The sequence below is a fragment of the Aethalodelphis obliquidens genome, unplaced genomic scaffold, assembly GCF_003676395.1.
Source record: "Aethalodelphis obliquidens isolate GAN/ISIS:26980383/991018 unplaced genomic scaffold, ASM367639v1 scaffold1, whole genome shotgun sequence".
Taxonomy (NCBI): Eukaryota; Metazoa; Chordata; class Mammalia; order Artiodactyla; family Delphinidae; genus Aethalodelphis; species Aethalodelphis obliquidens.
Window position 1 is genome coordinate 47844234 of NW_020837945.1, and position 24401 is coordinate 47868634.

The 24401-nt window shown below is 41.1% G+C and overlaps 1 protein-coding gene across 5 annotated transcripts in view; it reads left to right on the forward strand.

Moving 5' to 3' along the window:
• The window catches only part of TMEM45A (transmembrane protein 45A), a 111546-nt gene that overhangs the window by 28986 nt on the left and 58159 nt on the right, over positions 1–24401 (forward strand). The window contains exon 1 of one of the 5 annotated variants that reach the window (XM_027103463.1): positions 9994–10016. The exons of the other annotated variants lie outside the window; for them this stretch is intronic. The gene's annotated coding sequence lies outside the window, so the exon portion shown is untranslated. Of the gene's footprint in view, positions 1–9993; positions 10017–24401 lie in introns of those variants that run through there. 5 annotated transcript variants of the gene reach the window in all.

Genomic DNA, 24401 nt, shown 5'->3' on the forward strand with positions numbered 1-24401 from the left:
GAGTATGATTCATTTTTAAAGAAGCTGCCAGATGGTCTTCCAAAGTATCTGTACCATAGTGCTTTCCTATCAGCAATGAACAGGAGTTCCTGTTGCTCCACATTGTCACCAGCATTTGCTATTGTCAGTGTTCCAGAGATTAACCATTCTAATAGGTGTGTAGTGGTACCTCACTGTTGTTTTAATTTACAATTCGCTAACGACATGATATTGAGCTTCTTTTCATATGCTTATTTGCCATCTGTATATCTTCTTTGATGAGGTGTCTGTTCAGGTCTTCCGCCCACCCACGTTTAAATTTGGTGTTTGTTTTGTTTTCCTTTCTTTTTTATTGAGATAAAATTGACATATAACATTGTATTCGTTTAAGTTGTACAAGATAATGATTATGTATATATATCGATATATGTATATATTGAGAAATGATTACCACAATAAGTTTCGTTAACATGAATCATCACACTCTGTTACAATTTTTGTGTGTGTGTGTAATGAGAACTTTTAAGATCCACTCTCTTAGCAACTTTCTAATACATGCTATAGTATTATTAACTATAGTCACCATGCAGAATATTACATCTCCAGGTCTTATTTATCTTATAACTGGAAATTTGTACCTTTTGACCACCTTTACTTGTTTTATCCCTCCTCTCCCACCAGCCTGTGGCAACCACCAATCTGTTCTCTGTATCTATGAATGTGGGGTTTTTTAGATTGCACGTGTAATTGAAATCATATTTGTCTTTCTCTCTCTGACTTATGTCACTTAGTATAATGCCCTCAAGGTCCATCCATATTGTCGCAAATGGCAGGATTTCCTTCTTTTTTATGGTTGAATAATATTCCATTGTGTGTATATGTGTGTGTGTGTGTGTGTGTGTGTGTGTGTGTGTGTGTATCACATTTTCTTTACCCATTCGTCTGTCAGTTGTCACTTAGGATGTTTCCACATCTTGGCTACAGTAAATAATACTGCAGTGAATGTGTATATATTATTTTGAGATAGTGATCTTGTTTCCTTTGGATAAATGCCCAGAAGTGGAATTGCTGTATCATATGGTAATTTTATTACTAAATTTTTGAGGAACCTCCATACTGTTTTCCATAGTAGCTGTACCAGTTTATATTCCCAAGAACAGTGCACAAGAATTCCTGTACTTCACATCCTTGCTAACGCTTCTTATTTCTTGCCTTTTTGATAATAGCCATTCTAACAGGTGTAAGGTGTTATCTCATTACAGTTTTGATTTGCATTTTCCAGTGACTAATGATGTTGAGTACCTTTTCATATAACTGTTGGCCATTTGTGTGTTTTCTTTGGAGAAATGCCTATTTCAGTTCCTCTGCCCATTTTTAAATTGGATTGCTATTTTTTTGTTATTGAATTGTATAAGTTCTTTATATATTTTTGATGTTAACTCCTTTTCAGATATATGATTTGCATATATTTTCTCCCATTCCATAGGTTGCCTTTTTATTCTGTTAATGTTTTCATTTGCTGTACAGAAGTTTTTTAGTTTAATATAGTTCCAGTTACTTTTGCATATTAACTTTGTATCTTAAAATCTTGCTATAAATGCTTATTACTTCCAGTTTTTGTTGATTCTTTTTGGATTTTCTACATAGATGATCATATCACCTGTGAACAAAGACAGTTTTGTTTCTTCCTTTGCAATGTATATTCTTTTATTTCCCTTTCTTATCTTACTGTGTTAGTTAAGATTTCCAGTACAGTGTTGAAAAGTAGAGGGAGTACCTTTGCCTTTTCCTGATCTTTGCAAGAGAGCTTCTCATTTCTCATCAAGTATGATGTTAGCTATGGATTTTGGTAAATAGTCTTTGTCTAGTTGAGGAAGTCACCTCTATTCCTAGTTTGCTGAGAGATTTTTTTTGTTTTTTAACATGAATTGGTGTTGGATTTTGTCAAATGCTATTTCTGTATCCATTGATATGATCATGTGAATTTTCTTCTGTAGCCTATTGTTGTGATGGATCACATTAATTGATTTTCAAATATTGAAACAGCTTTTCACACCTGGGATAAATCCCACTTACTTGTGATGTATAATTATTTTTTATACATTGTTGGATTTGATTTGCTAATATTTTTGCTGAGGAGTTTTGCATCTATGTTTATAAGATATATTGGTCTGTAATTTTTGTTTTCCTGCCATGTCTTTGTCACATTTTGATGTTAGGATACTGCTGGCCTCATAAAATAAGTTAGGGGTACTCCGTTTGCTTCTATCTCCTGGCAGAGATTATAGAGAATTGGTATGATTTCTTCCTTATATATTTCATAGAATTCATCAGTGAACCCATGTGGGCCTGGTGCTTTCTGTTTTGAAAGATGACTAATTTTCTATTCAATTTCTTTAATAGATTTTGGGCTATTCAGATTGTCTATATCTTCTTATGTGAGTTTGGTAGATTGTGTCTTTCAAGGAATTGGTCCATTTCATCTAGGTTATCCTAGAATTTGTGGGTATAGAGTTGTTCATAGTGTTCCTTTATTATCCTTTTAATGTTCATGGGATCTGTAATGATGTCCCCTCTTTCATACCTGATATTAGTAATTTGTGTCTTCTCTCTTTTCTCCTTAGTTAGCCTGGCTAGAGGCTTATCGATTTTATTGATCTTTTCAAAGAACAGGTTTTTGGTTTTGTTGATTTTCTGTATTGGTTTTGTTTTCAACTTTATTAATTTCTGTCCTAATTCTTATTCTTTTCTTCTGCTTACTTCGGATTTAATTTGCTCTTTTTTTTTTCTAGTTTCCTAAGGTGGAAGCTTGGGTTATTCATTTTAGATCTTTCTTCTTTTTAAATATAAGCATTTAATGTTTTAAATTTCCCACTAAGCACTACTTTTGCTGCATCCTACAAATTTTCATAAGTTGTATTTTCACTTTCATTTCATTTTAATTTAATATTAAAAAATTCTTATGAGTTTTTTTCTTTTTCCCTCGTGTTATTTAGAAGAATGTTGTTTAATCTTCATGTATTTGGGTGTTTTCCAGATATCTTTATCTTACTGATTTCTAGTTAAATTTCATTGTAGTCTGAGAGGATATATTGCATGATTTCTGTTGTTTTAAATTTGTTAAGGTGTGTTTTATGGCCCAGAATGTGATCTATCTTGGTTATTGTTTCATTTGAGTTTGAGAAGAATGCTGTTGGAGGAAGTAGTTTATTGATGTCAGTTATATTCAGTTGGTTGATGGTGCTGTTGAGTTCAACTATGTCCTTACTGATATTTTGCCTGCTGAATCTGTCCATTTCTGGTAGAGGGTGTTAAAGTCTCCAGATGGATTCATCTATTTCTTTTTGCAGTTCTATCAGTTTTTGCTCGTGTATTTTGATGCTCTGTTTTTAGGCGCATATTCATTAAACATTTTTTTTTTTTTTTTTTTTCCGGTACGCGGGCCTCTCACTGCTGTGGCCTCTCCCATTGCAGAGCACAGGCTTCGGACGCGCAGGCTCAGTGGCCATGGCTCACGGGCCCAGCCGCTCCGCGGCATGTGGGATCCTCCCAGACCGGGGCACGAACCCGTGTCCCCTGCATTGGCAGGCGGACTCCCAACCACTGCCCCACCAGGGAAGCCCTCATTAAACGTTTTTATGTCTTCTTGGAGAATTGACCCCTTTATCATTATGCAATGCCCCTCCTTATTCCTGATAATTTTCCTTGCTCTGAAGTCTGCTATGTCTGAAATTAATATAAGTACTCCTTCTCTCTCTCTCTCTTTTTGGCCACACCACGTGGCTTGGGGGATCGTAGCTCCCTGACCAAGGATCAAAATCTCCTGGTCTCTTGATTAGTGTTAACATAATATGACTTTCTCCATCCTTTTACTTTTACTCTGTATGTACCTTTATATTTAAAGTGAGTTTCTTGTAGACAACATATAGTTGCATCTTTTTAAAATTTCTGATCTACTCTGACAATTTTATCTTTTAATTGATGCATTTTGATCATTGACATTTAAAGTGATTATTGATACAGTCAGATTAATATCCACCGTATTTGTTACTGTTTTCCAGTCATTGCCCTTGTTCTCTGTTCCTATTTTTGTCTTTCTCTCTTTCTCTTCCTTTTGTGGTTTTACCTGTAATGCCTTTTTACATAACCACCTGTATTCCTCCCCCCACTTCGCCCCCGTGGCACACACACTCCAAAGGAACCTCCAACTCTGTGCAGCTTGATGTGAGCTGTTGCGGGGCCTCTGGTTCTAGTTTTTTCCCTGCATCCATTGGAGAAGCAAGCAGACACAGGCTGCCAACCTGGCTTCATCCTTTTGGATAACTGCAGCTTCTGTCTTCATCATTCCCTGTCTCTAAGCGAGTGGGAGCAGAGTATATCATCACTAAGAAAAATCTCTCACTTTTCCTGTCTTGTTCTAAGAGGTGGAGGGATAAGTGGAAGTGAAAAAATTAAGGTCTTCATGGTGGCACTGCCAGGCTGGGACGTGAAGCAACTTTTGCAGTATCAGGGTGGGATTCACATCAAGGAGATTTCCTGATTCTTCTTTGGCCCATGGTGGGTGATGAGTGGGTGAACATTTTATTAGCTTTCAGGATGGAAGATATTTGTTTTCCAGTCATTTCCAAATGTTGAAGAATACCTTTAGAAGCTGGGGGCAAAGTTTAGAGAGTGGAGCTCTGTGAAGGGCTTGGATGTGTTTTAACTTGGGATTTAGAAGAGCTTAAATTTCTCTGGCATCTGCTTAGTGCTCTACTGGCAATATTATGCAGGTGGAGTACGGGTGACATCTGCATCTCTGGCTGAGGTTGGGTGTGGGAGGGATTAGCTTTAGTTTCCTCTTTTTGGTATCAGCCCCACCCTGGCATGATTTATTTGGATCTCAGATGTTAGCTGCTGCTGCTTCTTCTCAATGGCGCGCTATTTTATTTATTTATTTATTTATTTTTTCGGGCGTTAGCTGCCTCTTGGCTAGAGCTGTTAGAATACCACACTCACTTCAGCACGTACACACAGACCCTTGGGGCTATTGACTCCATATCACTTTTTGCCAGCTGGGTCTGGCCTTCTCCTGCCCACTCAGGCCACAGCAAGGTGCTGCCAGCCAGAGCCACTCTGATAGGCGGGACTGGTGTGGCACCTGTTCGGAGTGACCAGAACCTCCTTGCCACATTTAGCTCCTGCCTTGCCCCTGTACCCTGGCTCCAGGATACCCCTAAGCCCATTTACCATGACTATGAAGAGTATTTCTGACCAGCTTAGTAATGTGGGGAGAGGTGTTTGTTGTTGATTGTTTATTGTTTCTGGTTGAGTAGGAGTTCAATAGAAGCCATGCTTTCCTAACACCTCTAGTCCTCTCTCAGGTAGCATTGTGGTTCTCTGGTTATATACCTGCCCAGCAATGTTCAACCTTGTGTTCAGATCTACCCTTGAAAAGACAAAGGCAGGGAGTTCCCTGGTGGCCTAGTGGTTAGGATTCCGGGCTTTCACTGCTGTGGCCCGGGTTCAACCCCTGGTGGAGGAACTGAGATCCTGCAGGCTGCGCGGTGCAGCAAAAAAAAAAAAAAAAAGGCAAACAGTGGCAGGTGAGTACACGTTGGGCATGGAGATATTGCGCCCAGCTCCCTGACAATCATTCCCTCTTCCCCCTCACTTTCCAGCTTGTCCATGAGGCTATAATAATGGTATGCAGGAGAAATTCCATGAGATTTTTGGTTCCTAAGAACTAATTTCTCCCTGGACCATACCATGCTAAGAGGGGAGGGGGTGGGTCCCAGGCAGTGGTAGTAGGGCTGACTCTGGCCCCTGACCTGCCTCTCAGGATTAGGAAATATGGGCTATTTGGGGGATAAAGTGTCACTTGCCTTGATTTGTTTGTTTTTCAGGAGTGTGCCTTTGCTGAGAACCTGGGCCTTACTCTTACGGGTTATTGTTAATTAGTTATTTTTAATGGTACAACACCCTAGTGTTCCGTCTTCCATCTGAACTCACAGAAACACTCACACAAATAGGATGATCTTGGTCTGTACGTTTGAGAGCTTGAAGTTCTTGTCCTAGCTACTGTCGTGTCTTCAACCCTCTACCCACTTGGCCCTGTCACAATGAAATAGTTTTTAAACATCTTAAGTCTCCAGTGTTACTCACTCATCTCACATAGTCTAACTCAATGCTTCTCAACACTTATCATGGCACAGAACACCTAGAACATGACACCATGTAGGTTTAAGTGCTCATTCCTAGGCAACAGGCCGGAGGAGGTCTGGCTTCCATAGGCTTTGGTCCCTCTTACACTCACTTGGCTGCTCCTGGGCCTGAGTGCATTTATATTTTCCTCTGGCACAACTGTTCCCACCAGGGACACACCAGCATGCTGCCTCAAAGGTTAGAGGCTCTGGCCCAAGACCTAGTATAGACCACAGTCTCAGTGCAGTCAACATCTATAAGCATCTTTCAAGGTATCCTCAGAGGGTGAACATTCTTGCCCAGGGTATTGTGAGTTAGGGAGAACTAAGTTCCTGTGGTCCTGCCCTTTTCTCAGTGCAGTTTGCCACCATCTGCCCTTCCGGGAGGTAGATGGATGCCAATACTGCCTGTCCCCTGTCCCTTCCAGGTCAGCGAGCCTGGGCTCCTTGGCTCTGTGGCCACATCCTGATGCTTAGCATGCTTCTTCCTACACTACATTCTTAAGTATTTTACAATTTCCACGTATTCCTGCCAACATGGAGGCTAGTCCCAGGTTTGCTACATCTTCTGCACAGCTTAGAACATTGTTTCTTATGAAATGGTTGAAGGCATCCCAGGGTGCTCTGCTGATGCTGTCTGCTCCTGTCACTGTGACCCATATCCTGACAACTGGTCTGATGGGATGTGGATATTGCAAGAGCACACTAGTTCTCTTTTAGTTCTTTGGACTATGTGGTACCAGGTATTTCTTCTTAACACTCAGAGAGGGCTATAAGCATGCGCATCGATCCATCCATTCATTTATTTACTTATTTAACAAGCCATTCAGCAAATGCTGGGCAATGAGGATGTAAAGATAAGAGACATAGTTCTTGCTTTCCAGAAGCTCACAGTCCAGTGAGGGAGACCCTAGATGTGTAATGATGGTATACATGAAAAACTCCGTGACAGTGCCTTGGGCACACAGAAAAGGGGACCCTCACGCTTGGAAAGTGGGTCAGGGAGTTTCCTTGGCCAAGGTGAGATGATGGCTGAGTTGGTTTTTTTCTATCTCTTTCTTTCTCCTCTTTTCTTGAATTGAGTCATGCAGGATGTGTGTTATTGGTTGCAGGAAAAAAGGGTTCCAGGCAGCAGAAAAACTGTACAGAGCTAAGGAGGCATGTTAGAGAGCTTGACATATCTGGGGAACTTTAAATGCCACCATTTTGCTTGGCCATAGAGTTTAATGGAAGGCAACAATGGGATAAGAATCCCGCTAAAATACATCTGGAGGAGGAAGTGGACACTCCCATGTTAGCCTGCAATGGTCAGACTATACTTTAGAAATGAGAGTGTCTATGAGATTCAAAATAATATCTCATAGGAACCCTGGGATGTTTCACCTGGAGGAGAGAGAGGTTAGACAACAGTGTGGCATGACTAGACTTGTTAGGTATGGCTTCCGTGAATGAGGCAGCACAGTTGGGTAAGGGAGATTGGTTCTGAATCTTGCTTCTTTCACTCAAAAGAGAAGATGATGTTGGGACAGTTATGACATCTCCAAACCAATGTCCTCATTTATAAAGACTGTTCTCATAATACCTACCTCACCAGGGTTGATATGAGAATTAAATTATGTAATTTATTGATACATGAAAGAACTTAACGTAGTAAATACCCGAAAAGGTTCGTTTCTCTTCCCTTTCTTTTCCTCTCTCCTTTTTCTCCATCTTTCTGCCCTTCCCACACTCCCTTTTTCATGAATTGACTTTTTATTAAGTAAGGAGTACATGTCAAGCATCCTGCAAGGATCTATATTGTCCACTACAGCAGCCACTAGTCACACGTGGTTACAGAACACTTGGCATGTGGCTGGTCCCAACTGAGATGTGCTGTGAGTGTGAAATACAGAAGTTGAGGACTTAGTACAAAAAAGGGAATGTAAGCTATCTCATTAATAATTTTTTCTATAGATCATATGTTTAAATGATAGCATTTTGGATATATGTGGTTACATAAAAATGTAATGAAAAATCAATTTCACCAGTTTCTTCTTACTTTGAAAAATGGGGCTACAGAAAACTTAAAATTACGTATGTGGCTTACATTTTATTTCTATGGGACAGCACTGTGTGGGCTTTTGGGGACTCAATGGTGAAAAGAAAAACTGACTTTGCAGTACTTATAGTCTAGCGGGGGAAAGTAGAAAACCACCACCGACAACAAAAACAGTGAAAGGAAATAAAAACTAAATGGAAAAACAACAAATAAAAAATTTCACATTGTAATAAATACGGTGAAGAAAAGTTTCTATGCAAGGAAAACTGAAGGACCGAATTTAGATTGACTGGTCACGGAGGCCTCTCTGAGGGAGAGATGTTTGTGCTGGGCCTCCAGGGAGGCCTTCCTACATGGCATTTCCAGGCAAAGGTGGGAACACGGCATTCCAGCCAGAGGAAACAGACTGCCAGTCAGTATTTACCGAGTCTACCAACCCCTCAGCATGTGGTCGGCAATGGGGAAAAACTGTGGGGCTGCCAGACACAGGGTGACCCCATGACTCCTTTGAGCTTGTGGTCTGGAAAGGAGACAGAAGAGGCAGGTACCTCAGTGTACAGGGCTGGGACAACTACCAGCTCTGGTAGTGTCTTTCCTCCTCTCTCTCCCAGCCTCAGACCATCGTGGACCACAGTCTTGGCTATGCAGGTCCGTAGGGCCGGTCAGTTCTTCCTTCTTGGTGGGGAACACTCACATTCGGCTCTTTTTCCCTGTTCCCACTGCCCTGTCCTGACTCAGACTCATCTCAGAAATGATGTCTGCAATAACTTCTTAACCAGTTTCGTTGCCTCCAGACTCTTTTTTTTTTTAAGAAGATGTTGGGGGTAGGAGTTTATTTATTTATTTATTTTTGCTGTGTTGGGTCTTTGTTTCTGTGCGAGGGCTTTCTCTAGTTGTGGCAAGCAGGGGCCACTCCTCATTGCGGTGCGCGGGCCTCTCACTATCGCGGCCTCTCCTGTTGCGGAGCACAGGCTCCAGACACACAGGCTCAGTAGTTGTGGCTCACGGGCCTAGTTGCTCCGCGGCATGTGGGATCCTCCCAGACCAGGGCTTGAACCTGTGTCCCCTGCCTTAGCAGGCAGATTCTCAACCACTGCGCCACCAGGGAAGCCCCCAGCCTCTTGATTTAGTATCTTTAATATCTTCTGTTCATTGGTGCCAAATTAATCTTCCTGAAATACTATTTACTATGCAACTTCCTTGCTTCAAAGCTTTTACTAGCTTCCTGATACTGGCAGAGGAGCAGCGTGACCAGAACTGTGGCACCTCTCTCTCACTTTTCACCCTTTATCTTTCCTTCCCCGGGTAATGACAGTTCCCAGAGAAGCAGGGCCCACAGCAGGAAAAGCAGCCTCTTCAGATGGTCTTGAGTAAATTTTGAAGCCTCACCTCTGGCCATCTTCCATAATTCCATAAGGGCAGGAGCATATTAATAAGAGCATGGGTTCCAGAGTCAGCCAGACCAGGTTCAAATCCCAGCTCTGCCATTTAACTTGCTGTGAGAACTCTTTCAATAAGTTATTAATCTTTTCTAAGCCTTACTTTCCTCCTATTAATACCAGGAACCTAATAGTAATTTGTACCCCATTTGAAGCCATGGATGTGCTGATTAACAGTGATGTCTCCTTTCATCCTGTATCCCTAGCACCAGTTAGCAGCCTCTTTTCACCTGGTAATGGACTGTGGTCCGACTTCTGTGCAGCTGTGTTGTGGGCTGGAAACACTGGATGGAGACAGTGAATAGTGATGTCAAGAAGATGGATGGACCTCAAGAGACCATCCAGTGTGGGACCTCTGAGGTGCCCCAGTGTGTCCAAGTAGGTCCAGAGGAGTTAGTCAAAAAGCATATATATATATGCTTTTGTGGGTATTATCCACACAAGGAATCACTGAACAGAGACTTCACTTTCCTTTTCATTTATCTCTTTGGAAGATGTAGTATGTAGCGGGTAGCAGGTTGTCAACAAGAAAGGAATATAATATCTATTCCAGAATTAGTGCACCATAAATATTTGTAAAGTGAGAATACATGAAAGCTAATAAAGAAGTAAGTTTTCAACAACGCCTTTATGGAGATCAAAATGTCTATAAATTGCCCCATCTAAATTACTGTAGTATTTGACTACAGGAAAAGAAACAAAACACCAACAGAAATTCAGAAAATATCTTGTATATTAGGCCCTTAATCTATATTTGCTAAATCTGTTGAAAGGAACAACAAGAATAATATAGTGCCCATCACATATGACCACTTTTATGACAGTATTTACTTTGGGTTCCAAGACTTTCCTCTCTTATTCTACTTGCTCAGAACCAATTTGCAGAAGAAACAGTGATTCAGTGGCTCTGATGTCAGAATGCTGGGAATCATGAAGTGGTTGGACGAAGCACTGGAAATCCTCCTCGACCAATGGTTCCAAACTTATCATATGAGACTGACCCATTTTTAACATCATGGATTTCTAGCATTCCTCCCAACTGCATCCCACAATTTGATTGTGGCTATACTTTTACAATCTATTGATTGAGAAAAAATATAGCCATACCAATTCAGGTGGCCTCTTATAATGGAACCTTGGCCCAGGGATCCTCAACTTACTTGATGGGACCACCAACATTTTAGACCAAATTTCTCATTGTATAAATGAGGCATAGGGCATTTTTGATTAAGAAATAGAAAAGGTATAATTCGGAAAAGCATAGGATGTTTAAAAAGAGATCTGGAAATATTCAGAAGTCACAACCGAATCAACTTGGGATCTCTTACTTAGAGAAACATGCTAATGGATTTCATTCTTGGGGAGACAGAAACCCAGAAATTTCATTCTTGGGTTTTTTCCTCTTATTTTCATGTGGTGCTTCACCATTTCTTCATTAGCTTCATGGACATTCCTTGAGAAATCTCCACACTGAGCTGTTACAATATTCTTGACTCCATGGAAATACCTTCATGTGTTGCCAGATAAAACACAGGATACCCACTGAAATTTGAATTCCAAATAAGGATGCAATAGATGGAACATACTTAGGCTAAAAAAATTGTTCATCTGGAATTCAAATTTCACTGGTATCCTGTACTTTATTGTTGTTGATAACTGTGGCAAGTAGACCTACCTACCTAAGTGCTGAAGGGCAGGAACTGAAAACCTGGGTGACAGTCTTGCAAAGCTGTCAACACTGGTTACTGACATGTTTTCTGGGGACCTTTCAGATTTCTGTCAAAAGAAGGCTCGTGTATGGTTTTCTCAGGGAGGCTTACTGTACTACACAGACACGCAACCCAGCTCAGACACTGGCAGCCCAGGCGGCAGCTGCTCATTCCTCTTTATTCCCTTTGTTCATTCTCGTTTACCTTGAGATTTTGACATGAACTTGCATATCTGACCTTTTGGGAGGTGGGGGCAGAAGCAAAGATGGAGATTTTTTTTTCCTGAAATAATGGCTTTAAGTGTAAGATCAGGGGACAGGGGAGGAGGCAGGAGGGTAGGCGACTTCAGCCACTCAGACGCCCCCATTTTCCTGTACAAGAGTCACAGCATTTCCCATGGAGCATAGCGAGCTACAAAACTCTGCTTTTTCTTGTCTGAACTTGAATTTACAGGAGGCTGGAGTTTAGATGCCTATTTCTGTCTCATTTTTCCCTCACACCATTTTTCTTTCCCTCTATAAAGTAGATTCAAAAGAAAAACTGGCATTGGACCATTTTTCTTTTCATTAATTTAATTTATAAAATGGGGTATCCTACGGTTTTTCTTCACTCCAATTGTAAAATCAGTGAATTTATTCCAAAAACATGCAGAATACTATGATAAAGCCAAAGAAACAGTGCATTTGATGGTTATTCACATTGAAATCCTGTCACCTAAGGGCAGACCTGTGAAAAGAATGACTTTCACAACAGACCCTAAGGGTCAGAGAGGTTTTCTTTTCTAGGAGGTTGGAAAGAAAGCTCTGCAAATCAGGCTACTTGTTGGATGAGATTTTGTTTTCTGCCCAGAAATGGGCTTTTGAAGGTTAATTTTACAAAGTTCTATGATGGTGAATGCCAGTGTCTGCCCTACCCATAAAGTGAGACCTCAAATGTTTGGTTGGTAGGAGGTAAATATTTGGAATCAGAGGGTATGAAGAAATAAAAAAAAAAACAGAGAAGTTAATGGTAGGCTCTAACAGTTGACAGAAGAAACCAAGGACTAGAAGACAGTAGCACATGAGTTGGCTTAAAAGTTGGGCATTGGGCTTCCCTGGTGGCGCAGTGGTTAAGGGTCCACCTGCCGATGCAGGGGACACGGGTTCGGGCCCCGGTCCGGGAGGATCCCACATGCCACGGAGTGGCTGGGCCTGTGGGCCATGGCCGCTGGGCCTGCGCGTCCAGAGCCTGTGCTCCGCAGCGGGAGAGGCCACAACAGTGAGAGGCCCGCATACCGCAAAAAAAAACAAAAAACAAAAACAAAAAACAAGTTGGGCATTGCTTAATTCATGCATCAAACATTTCTGAGTGCAAGCTTGGTGCTTGGATGAGTACGGAGCTCCTGGCTAGTGAGAAGAGATTGAGAGTAAAAGTATAAGAAAAGTGCTGTGGTAAAGGGATGTGCAGGTGCAGTGGGACCAGAAAGTGTGCAGTCTAAATCAGACTGGAAGTTCAAGGTCAAGGGAAGAGTCACCTCCAAGGCCAGCTCCTTCCAGCTTTAACTTCTCTCTTATGGGTCACAGCCTCAGATTTCTCAGGATAGCCTTGATTTTCCATATGCTGTGCTGTCATCAAGACCTGTGACAAACAAAACAAAACCAAAAACAGGTCTCTTTCATTTCTTTTGGCTTGGCTCTTTCATTTCTCTTTCTTTCCCAACTTTTAAGTAGAAAATGTCAAGACACAAAATAGTATCATATACCCATTAGCCAGTTTCAACAGTTACTAACTCATGGCCAATTTTGTTTTATCTGTTTCCTTACTCATTTCTCCTCTCTCCCAGATAATTTTGGTATTAGAATTCTCCAGAGAAAAAGAACCGAAAGGATGTGTGTGTGTGTGTATGAATATATGGAAAAAGAGAGAGAGACTGATTTAGTTTAAGGAGTTGATCCCTGAGATTATGGGGGCTGGCAAGTCTGAAATCTGTAGGGAAGGCCAGCAGGCTAAAGACTGAGGGAAGAGATGGTGCTGCAGTTTCTATTGGGAAGAAAATCTGGAAGCAGAATTACTTCTTCCTTGGAGAAACTCAGTCTTTCCTCTTGAGGCCCTCAACTGACTGAGCACACCACCTCCCTGCCCCATGCTCCCCCCACTGCCCACCCCCACACTGGCCTGTGGAGGGTAATCTGCTTTTCTCCATGTCGACTAATTTAAATGTTGATCACATCTAAAAAATACCTTCACAGCAACATCTAGACTGGTGTTTGACCAAAAACTGAGTAGCATGAGCTTAGCCAATTTGACACACAAAATTGACCATCACAATTTGGAAACTAATCCAAGTCATCATATTATTTGGTCCATAATATTTTAGTATATATCTTTAAAAAATATAGATTAAGAAAAAAGCCTTAAATACAATACGATTTTCACCCCCATAAAATTAAAAGTCTTGAACTATTTTTGTGTGAATTAGGATCTAAATAAAGCTCATACATTGCAATTATAAATAGGATTCAGGAGTCTTTGTTAATACACAAGTTCTCTATTTGTTTTTCTTACAGTTTATTTGTTGAGAAGCCAGTTTGTCCTGTAGAATTTTGCATCATTTGGTTTTACTGGTTGCATCCCTATGATGTCATTTAACATGCTCCTCTGCCCCTACGTTTGCTGTAAATTAAGAATTACATAGAGAGGTTGGATCACACCTAGGTTCACTTGTTTTTGCAAGAATACTTCAGGTGCATCTTGTCGCATCGTCTTTCTTTGTTATCAGTCGTCTTTGTTCATCATTGCCTGCATTTATTAGTTCATCAGGGCTTGTAAAATTCTAAACTCTATCATTTCTTCTGTATTTATTAGCTAAAATATTTATATAAAGAGGAATTTCCCCTCATGAACTATTTGGGTACAGTTCTTCCTAATTCTTTTTCCCAGTGTTTCCCCAGGTGGAGTTAATATACTTCTAGGAGTCTGCTGACATGTTCTTGAGGGGTGGGGAAGGAGGTCTGCAAGCTTTCTATTATAATCATCTAACTGCATTTTCATCCAGCAATTACTGAGAAATATTATAAGCCTATTCTACATCACCTGGGTGAGCATCTTGCATCAGAATTCAGCCAAACATCTCAGTGCTGAAGCTTACGTTTTTGTACAATACTTAAGATCATGATGGGGCATGTAGCACTGATTTAATTATCAAGGGTTGATGAATAAAGAAGACGGGCTTAATACGTTAGACAACGTTCTGGTGGATTTTAGTTTGAATAGAGAGCTGAGTCAGTTTGTGGGGGGGACACAGTAGTATACATCTTCTGGACCAAAAAGTGTATGTGCTGTAGCTGTCAGTTTCAGAGTTACGTGTGAAAGGCCACTTATTTTAAAAGAAATAATTGTCTATTTGATTTGCATTAATTTATTTGATTTGTGTGGTTTTGTTTCTATTTAATTTGTAAATTGGTTTTATTTTTGTAGTTGTCCAAGTACATATTTTTACTATTTAAGAAAGTTCATAATAAAAGCAATTTGTCAACATACTGGCTCTAAAAGAATTATTTTCCTTTTAAAATGTCTGTACCTTACAGACAGTTTGAGAAAGTGCTTTATCCCATTCTGGCTTTCCTAGGGCTATTAGCTAATCCCACCTTTAGTGTAATTTGTCTTGTTAATGAGTGAGCTCTTTTATGAGCTCTTCAGGGGTTCTCTGGTGCAGTCAGGAGTGAGAAGTAGACGACACTAAGCCCTTGAGTCTCCCTCAGTGACGGGACCTGAGAGTCTAAAGAGGCTTCTTCTGCTCCTGTTCCCTTCTCCCCCCACCGTCTGTTCGTGATTTTTTTTTTTTTGCGGTACGCGGGCCTCTCACTGTTGTGGCCTCTCCCGTTGCGGAGCACAGGCTCCGGACGCGCAGGCTCAGCAGCCATGGCTCACGGGCCCAGCCGCTCCGCGGCATGTGGGATCTTCCCGGACCGGGGCACGAACCCGTGTCCCCTGCATCGGCAGGCGGGCTCCCAACCACTGCGCCACCAGGGAAGCCCCTGTTGGTTACTTTTAAAGTTTTTATTTTTATGACTGTTAGAGGCCCTCCTTCCGACTGGCATTCCTAAGTGGGTATGGCAGGCTGAATAACGCCCCCCCCCAGAGATGTCCAGGTTCTAATCTCCGGAAACTGAGAATGTGTTGCCCTACATGTGTAGGGAAGGCAAAACTAGACTTCTACACATTTTAGGTTTTCAGCTGGGATTTTTAAACAAAAAGACAGATTAACAGGAGGAAAAACTAACAGTCTTTTTTTTTTTTTTTTTTTTTTAAAGCACATGCAACACCCATCATGTGGGACAAACCTCAGTGAAAAATAACTCAAAGCAGCAGCTTAGCTTATAGAGCATCGCCAATAAAGAACAATAAATTTGTAGAGAAATGATAGGACAAAGGAAAGCAGTTTAGGTTTCCAAGGGCGGCAAACTGTGGGAAGATAAACATCTGGGAACTAATGACAAAGATTTGTTTGACAGCTTCCTCTTGCCACCTCTGGGCTGATAAGAATATGTCTCCAGTGAAAGAAGAATGTATATCCTGCCTCTAGGAAGTAATGAGGAGGGCAGAGAGCTTTTCCTTATTTGCTGCTTCTTAATTGCCTTCAGGTCAAAATTATTTTTGTGTCAAAGAGGCATATTTTGGGGTGACGTATTCTGGTTTCCTTTAGTTCCCAATTTGAAATTTTATTTTTAGAAAGTGTCACATATTAGAAGCTGAGTTTGGTTAGAAGTTGTGAGATAAGAGATCAGCAAAGGGGGAGAAAAACATAGATAGGAACAAGCAGAAAAGGATGAAACACCGTTTTTTTCTCTACAATCATCACCCCCATTTTTACCAAAGGTAGTCATAATAAGACTAATTGGTTTGCCAAATGAGTCTAATATCATTAAACTTGGTCTGATTATTTACATAAATGCAGCAAGAATAGAGATTGATCATGTAAGCTTTTTTCAGTCTGTTTTGCTAGAATTTTTGATAAAGAATATGAGATTATTCTGGAAGCCAAGCCAAGGACTCACTTGCAATGCCTATAGATTTAGGTAAATTCCTCTCTTCCTGAGGTCTAAGATGTCATGAGGTTCTGGATCTGCTAGGAAATGACTTTCCATACTCATTGGTTAGGCTGGGAACCCTATAAACAAGATTTACCGGATAGTTTTCTGAAGGGAGGCTTTATTGGCTCCATAAAGTCAACCTTAGTTTCTTAAAACCATCTGGTTATGTCCGAGTCTATGAACATCATTCTCAAATGTAACATTCCAGTCAAAGTCTTGGTAATATAACCAATATTTCCCACTGTGTTCTGTTCTAAGGAAAACAGATTCTCACTGAGTCTATGCAAATAAGTATATTGCCATGAAAATAAGAATACTCAATAAGAACTTCTGAATTCTTGAGGGATCAGGTAGGGAGAAAATTCTGTTTACATAGATATAATTTACCAAGTTTCTGTTAAGTTATAAATAGTTTGTTAGAAAAGAGAAAAAGTTTTTCTTAAATCTGGAAAAACAAAACATTAATGAACTGGCAATGTTTCAAAGAAAAAAGTCAGAAAATTATAATTCTCATCAGTTCATTCAGTTCTATGTAATTGTTCTGCTTGACCTTGGGTTAGCAGTTTTATGAATCAATCAGTTTCTCCATAACAATTCTGGAAATTCTTACGTAGTTCAATGGTATGATCTTAGAGTTATCAGAAACCTGTATTCTAGAGTACTTGTCAAGGTCTTTTCCATAAATCTCTTTAAAGACACAGCAATTTTGGATCATAGCTGCGTGTTAAAGCTTTCAGGAAAGCATCAGAATAATACAGTAATTTTCTGTGCATGCCAGAAGACTTAAACATGGCCACGGTTAAAGTTCTGATGAGAATTCATTATAATTTAATTGACAAGGAAATTCGGTTATTTGTGAGACAGACAACATTTTAAGGTGATAGCTGGAATTACGACTGATAACATACTAGGAATGTCAGATTTTATATGATTTCTGGACTACTTATAATAGTAACATACACCCATATACTATATTATAGGTATATATTGTATAATATATTATACAATATAATCTAAAGAAGGTTTCGTATCACTTCTTATTTCCATGTAATTTAACATATCAAATAAGCCTAATTAGTTTAACACTTCTCTTTTGAGAGAACAAATCCTTCCAGATTTTACAGGGGGCCTCTGGAAAATCCCAAAGTTAGGTCCAAATCAAAAAGACTTCATTTAGAGTTTGGTTTTGAAAAGTTTGTAAAAAATGTCAAGATGTTTAGAACACTTGATTTAATAGGATCGGAGGTCACTGTGAAATAATAGTTACCCATTTAACCACAGTGACAATAAAAAGATTTCAAAGGCAAATACACAAAGTTACATGTTATAAAAAAACCTTAGCTCTCTTAATATTGACTCAGTTTTTCTTCAGTAATCGAACATCTGATAAAGACAACATGAAGCACAGAAAATATATATTTTTTAACATCTTTATTGGAGTATAATTGCTTTACAATGGTGTGTTAGTTTCTGCTTTATAACAAAGTGAACCAGCTATACATATACATATGTCCCCATATCTCTTCCCTCTTGCATCTCCCTCACTCCCACCCTCCCTATCCCACCCCTCTAGGTGATCACAAAGCACTGAGCTGATCTCCCTGTGCTATGTGGCTGCTTCCCACTCGCTATCTATTTTACATTTGGTACTGTATATATATGTCCACGCCATTCTCTAACTTCGTCCCAGCTTACCCTGCCCCCTCCCTGTGTCCTCAAGTCCATTCTCTATGTCTGCGTCTTTCTTCCTGTCTTGCCCCTAGGTTCTTCAGAACCTTTTTTTTTAGATTCCATATATATGTGTTAGCATATGGTATTTATTTTTCTCTTTCTGACTTACTTCACTCTGTATGACAGACTCTAGGTCCATCCACCTCACTACAAATATCTCAATTTTGTTTCTTTTTATGGCTGAGTAATATTCCATTATATATATGTGCCACATCTTCTTTATCCATTCATCTGTCGATGGACACTTAGATTGCTTCCATGTCCTGGCTATTGTAAATAGAGCTGCAATGAACATTGTGGTACATGACTCTTTTTGAATTACGGTTTTCTCAGGGTATATGCCCAGTAGTGGGGTTGCTGGGTCATATGGTAGTTCTACTTTTAGTTTTTTAAGGAACCTCTATACTGTTCTCTGTAGTGGCTGTATTAACTTACATTCCCACCAACAGTGCAAGAGGGTTCCCTTTTCTCTACACCCTCTCCAGCATTTATTGTTTGTAGATTTTTTGATGATGGCCATTCTGACCTGTGTGAGGTGATACCTCATTGTAGTTTTGATTTGCATTTCTCTAATGATTAGTGATGTTGAGCATCCTTTCATGTGTTTGTTGACAATCTGTATATCATCTTTGGAGAAGTGTCTATTTAGATCTTTTGCCCATATCTGGATTGGGTTGTTTGTTTTTTTGATATTGAGCTGCATAAGCTGCTTGTATATTTTGGAGATTAATCCTTTGTCAGTTGCTTTGTTTGCAAATATTTTCTCCCATTCTGAGGGTTATCTTTTTGTCTTGTTTATGGTTTCCTTTGCTGCAAAAGCTTTTAAGTTTCATTAGGTCCCATTTGTTTATTTTTGTTTTTATTTCCATTTCTCTAGGAGGTGGGTCAGAAAGGATCTTGCTGTGATTTATGTCATAGAGTGTTCTGCCTCTGTTTTCCTCTAAGAGTTTATAGTGTCTGGCCTTGCATTTAGGTCTTTAATCCATTTTGAATAGGTGCACATAATCTGTTTGGACTTGTTTTGATACGGTTGTTAACAGCTAAACTTGTTACATTTCTCTTTTTCCCAAGAGAAAAGAAAAAAAAAATCTTTTTATGTTAAGGGGTTTTGACTAAGGGTCTTGTAAACCAGTACTTCTTATTTGGGAAGGGGCTCTGATTTAGCCCCTCAGGGGATATTTATCAATATATGTAGATATCTTTGACTGTCACAACTGGTGGAAGAGTGCTGCCAGAATCTAGTATGTAGAGGCCAAGGATGTTGCTAAACATTTTGGAGAGCACAGTCCAGCCTCACACAACAAAGAATTATGGGCATGAAATGTTAATAGTGCCGCTGTAGAGAAATTTTGCCCTAGACTAGTGTTTCTAGTTTTTAATGTGCATATGAATCACATGGGGATCTGGCTAAAATGATTCTGATTTGACCTCAGGTCCCCAAAGGACAGAACTGGGCTACAGAGTGTTCTCTGTAGATAGGCATCCAGATATCATTATGGATAGAGCCCTTGATAACAGCAACTCCTTCTTTAGAAGGTGTGATGCAAATGAACGTGTCAACACTATTGATTCAGGTGTGGTCACTGCATTTTGGCTGTACATTGCTTAGTAAGTGAATCTAGGCCGTGGGGTGCCTGCACCTCTGCCCTGAAGCAGAGTGACATAGCTTTCTCTTCTGGGCAGGGAGTGGGTAGTAGAATACCGAGTTTGGAAGTCACATTTTGTGGAAGCAGTTTGTCAAGACTGATGAATGTTCTGGATCTTCCCTGGGACATCCAAGAGATTCAAGTTGGCTATGAGGCAAGGCTAACAGAGAATGAGATTTGAATGTCACCAGAATGAGGTATTGAAGGAGCTGGAGGAGTCCCCTTTGCTGGACATCTTTAAATAGAAATTAGATTCTTATGTTGTGGAAGAGTTTAAGGGGTCTGATGCATATCTCTGTTATATCCTTTCTTTTTTTTTTCTCAAACCATTCAGTTGCTTCTTATTGTCCATGGAATAAAGTTTAAACGTATTAACCTGGCATTTAAGGTTCTCTATTATCTGGCTTTAAAGACCCTCTTAGTTTTTTTGTTTTGTGTAGTTTTTTTTTTTTTTTTTTTTGCGGTATGCGGGCCTCTCACTGTTATGGCCTCTCCCGTTGCGGAGCACAGGCTCCGGACGCGCAGGCTCAGCGGCCATAGCTCACGGGCCCAGCCACTCCGTGGCATGTGGGATCTTCCCGGACTGGGACACGAACCTGTGTCCCCTGCATCGGCAGGCAGACTCTCAACCACTGTGCCACCAGGGAAGCCCTGTTTTGTGTAGTTCTAAGAAAAGTTAAAAAAAAAAAAATCTCAAAAGTAACAACCTAGGAATAGAGGGGGAACTTCCTCAATTTGATTCAGAATATCTACACAAAACCTGCAGTTAACATCATACTTAATGGTGAAAGACTGGATGTGATCTCATTAAGACTGGGAACAAGGCAAGGTTGTTCCCTTTCACCACTAGTATTCAACATTATACTGGAAGTTCTAACTAATGCAATAATATAAGAAAAAGAAATACAAAGTATACAGGTTGGGAAGGAAAAAAAACTGTCTTTGTTAGCAGATGATATGATTGTCTACGTAGAAAATCCCAAAGAATCAACCATAACAACAAACTCCTGGAACTAGTAAGTGATTATAGTTGCAAGATATAAGGTTAATATATAGAAGTCAACTGTTCTCCTATATGCCAGCAATAAACACCTGGAGTTTGAAATTAAAAGCATAACACTTTTTACCTTAGTACCAAAGAAAAAAGAAATACAAGTTTAAGAAAATATGTTCAGGACGGAGCCCGCATTTCCACAGAGCTGAAACTTCCGGCTCGCGGTCTGTTCCCTCCACTGTCACAGAACTGCCCCAGAGCCCGAGGGGAGGGCAGCCTCACTGAGGCTGCCGGCTCTGGAGGGGCCCCGGTGGTGAAGCTGCGACAGTCGTGCGGACGGCGGGCCGGGTTATGGAAGTTTTCAGTTCTTATGTCTTCAGGATAGAGACGAGGGGAAGATGGCGGAAGAGTAAGACACGGAGATCACCTTCCTCCCCACAGATACACCAGAAATACATCTACACGTGGAACAACTCCTATAGAACACCTACTGAACGCTGGCCGAAGACCTCAGACCTCCCAAAAGGCAAGAAAGTCCCCACGGACCTGGGTAGGGCAAAAGAAAAAAAGAATAAACAGAGACAAAAGAATAGTGAGGGGACCTGCACCAGTGGGAGGGAGCTGTGAAGGAGGAAAGGTTTCCACACACTAGGAAGCCCCTTCGCGGGCGGAGACTGCGGGTGGCGGAGGTGGGGGGAGCTTTGGAGCTGCGGAAGAGCGCAGCAACAGGGATGTGGAGGGCAAAGCGGGGAGATTCCCGCACAGAGGATCAGTGCTAAGCAGTACTCACCAGCCTGAGAGGCTTGTCTGCTCATTCGCCAGGGTGGGCGGGTCTGGGAGCTGAGGCTCAGGCTTCGGTCGGAGTGCCGGGAGAGAACGGGGGTTGGCGGTGTGAATACAGCCTGCAGGGGGTTAGTGTGCCATGGCTGGTCGGGAGGGAGTCCGGGGAAAAGTCTGGACCTGCCAAAGAGGCAAGAGACTTTTTCTTCCCTCTTTGTTTCCTGGTGCATGAGGAGAGGGGATTAAGAGCGCTGCTTAAAGGAGCTCCAGAGACGGGCGCGAGCCGCAGCTAAAAGCGCGGACCCCAGAGACGGGCAGGAGATGCTAAGGCTGCTGCTGCTGCCACCAAGAAGACTGTGTGTGAGCACAGGTCACTATCCACACACCCCTTCCGAGGGGCCTGTGCAGCCCGCCACTGCCAGGGTCCCGGGATCCAGGGACAACTTACCTGGTAGAACGCACGGGGCGCCTCAGGCTGGTGCAACGTCATGCTGGCCTCTGCCGCCGCAGGCTCGCCCCGCATACACACCTCTCCCTCCCCCCGGCCTGAGTGAGCCAGAGCCCCCGAATCAGCGGTTTCTTTAACCCCGTCCTGTCTGAGCGAAGAACAGATGCCCTCCGGCGACCTACACGCAGAGGTGGGGCCAAATCCAAAGCTGAGCTCCTGGGAGCTGTGAGAACAAAGAAGAGAAAGGGAAATCTCTCCCAGCAGCCTCAGAAGCAGCGGATTAAATCTGCACAATCAACTTGATGTACCCTGCATCTGTGGAATACATGAATAGACAACGAATCATCCCAAATTGAGGAGGTGGACTTTGAGAGCAAGATTTATTAATTTTTCTCATTTTCCTCTTTTTGTGAGTGTGTCTGTGTATGCTTCTGTGTGAGATTTTCTCTGTATAGCTTTGCTTCCACCATTTGTTCTAGGATTCTATCCGTCCGTTTATTTTTTCTTTCTTTGAAAAAAATTTTTTTTCTTAATATTTTTTATTTTAATAACTTTATTTTATTTTATCTTACTTTATTTTATTTTATCTTCTCTCTCTTTCTTTCCTTCGTTCCTCCCTCCCTCCTTTCTTTCTTCTTTCTTTCTTTCTTTCTTTCTTTCCTTTCTTTCCTCTTTCTTTCTTTCTTTCTTTCTTTCTTTCTTTCTTTCTTTCTCTCTCTCTCTCTCTCTCTCTCTCTCTCTCTCTCTCTCTCTTTCTTTCTTTCTTTCTTTCTTTCTTTCTTTCTTTCTTTTTCTTTCTTTCTTCTCTCCCTTTTAAGCTGAGCTGTGTGGATGAAACGCTCTTGGTGCTGCAGCCAGGAGTCAGTGCTGTGCCTCTGAGGTGGGAGAGCCAACTTCAGGACACTGGTCCACAGGAGACCTCCCAGCTGCACATAATATCAAACGGTGAAAATCTCCCAGAGATCTCCATCTCAACACCAGCACCCAGCTTCACTCAACGACCAGCAAGCTACAGTGCTGGACACCCTATGCCAAACAACTAGCAAGACAGGAACACAACCCCACCCATTTGCAGAGAGGCTACCTAAAATCATAATAAGTCCACAGACACCCCAAAACACACCACCAGATGTGGAACTGCCCACCAGAAAGACAAGATCCAGCCTCATCCACCAGAACATCGTCACTAGTACCCTCCACCAGGAAGCCTACACAACCCACTGGAAAAGCTTTAGCCACTGGGGACAGACACCAAAAACAACGGGAACTACAAAACTGCAGCCTGCAAAAAGGAGACCCCAAACACAGTAAGATAAGCAAAATGAGAAGACAAAAAAACAGCAGATGAAGGAGCAAGATAAAAACCCACCAGACCTAACAAATGAAGAGGAAATAGGCAGTCTACCTGAAAAAGAATTCAGAATAATGATAGTAAAGATGATCCAAAATCTTGGAAATAGAATAGACAAAATGCAAGAAACATTTAACAAGGACTTAGAAGACCTAAAGATGAAACAAACAACGATGAACAACACAATAAATGACATTAAAAATACTCTAGATGGGATCAATAGCAGAATAACTGAGGCAGAAGAACGGATAAGTGACCTGGAAGATAAACTAGTGGAAATAACTACTGCAGAGCAGAATAAAGAAAAAAGAATGAAAAGAACTGAGGACAGTCTCAGAGACCTCTGGGACAACATTAAATGCACCAACATTCGAATTATAGGGGTTCCAGAAGAAGAAGAGAAAAAGAAAGGGACTGAGAAAATATTTGAAGAGATTATAGTTGAAAACTTCCCTAATATGGGAAAGGAAATAGTTAATCAAGTTATGCCAAGACACATATTAATCAAACTGTCAAAAATTAAATACAAAGAAAACATACTAAGAGCAGCAAGGGAAAAACAACAAATAACACACAAGGGAATCCCCATAAGGTTAATGGCTGATCTTTCAGAGGAAACTCTGCCAGCCAGAAGGGACTGGCAGGACATATTTAAAGTGATGAAGGAGAAAAACCTGCAACCAACATTACCCAGCAAGGATCACATTCAGATTTGACGGAGAAATTAAAACCTTTACAGACAAGCAAAAGCTGAGAGAGGTCAGCACCACCAAACCAGCGTTACAACAACTGCTAAAGGAACTTCTCTAGGCAAGCAACACAAGAGAAGGGAAAGACCTACAATAACGAACCCAAAACAATTAAGAAAATGGGAATAGGAACATACATATCGATAATTACCTTAAATGTAAATGGACTAAATGCTCCCACCAAAAGACACAGATTGGCTGAATGGATACAAAAATAAGACCCATATATATGCTGACTACAAGAGACCCACTTCAGACCTAGAGACACATACAGACTGAAAGT